This window comes from Otolemur garnettii, unplaced genomic scaffold (assembly GCF_000181295.1).
Source record: "Otolemur garnettii isolate 467f Iridium unplaced genomic scaffold, OtoGar3 scaffold00156, whole genome shotgun sequence".
NCBI lineage: Eukaryota > Metazoa > Chordata > Mammalia > Primates > Galagidae > Otolemur > Otolemur garnettii.
In genome coordinates this window covers 4025556-4027951 of record NW_003852551.1, presented here as the reverse complement: position 1 = coordinate 4027951, position 2396 = coordinate 4025556, and positions in this window count along the sequence as shown.

Genomic DNA, 2396 nt, shown 5'->3' with positions numbered 1-2396 from the left:
AGATCTTGCTCTGGCTCAGGCTGGTCTTGAACCTGTGAACTCAGGCAATCCACCCGATTTGGCCTCCCAGAGTGCTAGGATTACAGATGTGAGCCACTGTGCCTGGCCCACTTTCTCACTCTTTATTGTGCCCCCTCCATAAAGGAGAACAAACAAACCTAAAAATGGCTAAACTCTGCCAGGAAAGGAACAACTGCTAGTTGGCATGCTCAAACACAACGGAAGATATAGCCGAGACTAGGAGTCATCCATTCACCCTGGGAACCATGCCCCAGGGAGATGGTGGGCACCCAGGCAGCCCCTCAAGAGGGAGGCATTTTCAACAGAAAAGGAGCCAAGCTCCACAAAATACCTTTTTTTTTTTGCAGTTTTTGGCAAGGGCTGGGTTTGAACCCGCCACCTCCGGTATATGGGGCCAGCGCCTGATTCCTTGGAGCCACAGGCGCTGCCCACTCCACAAAATACTTTAAAGAGGTTTTATTCTGAGCCAAATTTGAGGACCATGGCCTGGAGCCACACCCAGGAAAGCTTGAGCAAGTAGCCTCGCTCTGCTGGGGTTAGCAGTTTGGTTTTATGCATTTCAGGGAGACAGGACTTACACAGAAAGTCATAAATCAGTACATGGAAGGTGCACCTGGGTTTGGCCCCCAAAGGTGGGACATCTCAAAGTTGGGGGGCTTACAGGTATAGGTGGGTTTAAAGGCTCTTTGATTTGTGATTTGGTAAAGAAGTGAAACTTTGTCTAAAGGCTTGGAGTGTTTTATATTAAGATAAGGAAATCTGCTAATCAGAGACAAGCCACCAGACATACATATACCCAGACTTGAGTGCTTTGATATGTTTATTGAGGACCTGCAGGTCTGTCTTGTACAGACCTCCGGCCTATTAATGAGTTACGAAGGATGTCTCCCCAAAATAAAGGGGTCATGTTGAGGCATGTCTGACCTCCCTTCTCCTGACTAGCAACTACATTTTAGGGTGTTCCCTTGGCCAAGAGGACATTCATTTAGTCAACGAGTAGGTGGAAGCCTTAAGATTTTATTTTAGTTCATAATTCCTGCTTTTGGCCAAGACCCTGCCAGAGGCAGCATCAGTGCCACACTCTTATTTTGTCCCATCCATTGTCAAGATGGTGTGTCTACCTGCCCTGGGTCCATCTAGGCCTTTGGTGGGACCCTTGTGGCCAGAAGGACTAAAGAACCAAGAGGGCTCACAACCAATTAAATGCTTTAGGTCAGATGGATCTGTGTAGGGAAAACTGAGCCCTGATCTTTAGTGTAAGACTCACTTCCTGCATGAGAGACCTAGAGAATCATGAGAACGGCAGGTGAATTGTGTCCATGGAGTTGATCAGAAAACTGACCACCTCCCTATTAAAGCTCCACTGTCATACCTTAAAGATCTCGAAAAAATAATACTTTGTTTTATATGGAATCAGAAAAAACCTTGAATAGCCAAGACATTACTCAGAAATAAAAACAAAGCAGGAGGAATCACACTACGAGACCTCAGACTATACTATAAATCGATAGTGATCAAAACAGCATAGTACTGGCACAAAAACAGAGAGGCAGATGTATGGAACAGAATAGAGAACCAAGAGATGAATCCAGCTACTTACTGTTATTTAATCTTTGACAAGCCTATTAAAAACATTCAGTGGGGAAAAGATTCCCTATTTAACAAATAGTGCTGGGTGAACTGGCTGGTGACCTGTAGAAGACTGAAACTGGACCCAAACCTTTCACCATTAACTAAGATAGACTCTCACTGGATTAACAATTTAAACTTAAGACATGAAACTATAAAAATACTAGAAGAAAGTGCCGGGAAAATGCTTGAAGAAATCAGCCTGGGCGAATAATTTATGACCCCCAGGGCAACTGAAGCAACACCAAAAATACATTACTGGGACCTGATCAAACTAAAAAGCTTCTGTACAGCCAAGAATAGTAAGTAAAGCAAGCAGACAGCCCTCAGAATGGGAGCTATATTTGCAGGTTATATCTCCAACAATGGTTTAATAGTCAGAATCCACAGAGAAATCAAATGTATTAGCAAGAAAAGAACAAGTGATCCCATCTCAGGGTGGGCAAGCAACTTGAAGAGAAACTTCTCTGAAGAAGACAGGCACACGGTCTACAGACATACGAAAAGATGCTCATCATCCTTAATCATCAGAGAAATGCAAATAAAAACTACTTTGAGATACCATCTAACTCCAGTAAAATTAGCTCGTATCACAAAATCTCAAAACCAGAGATATTGGCATGGATGTGGAGAAAAGGGAACACTTCTACGCTGCTGGTGGGAATGCAAACTAATACATTTCTTTTGGAAAGAGAACACTTAGGGATCTAAAAATAGACCTGCCATTCAATCCTACAATTCCTCTA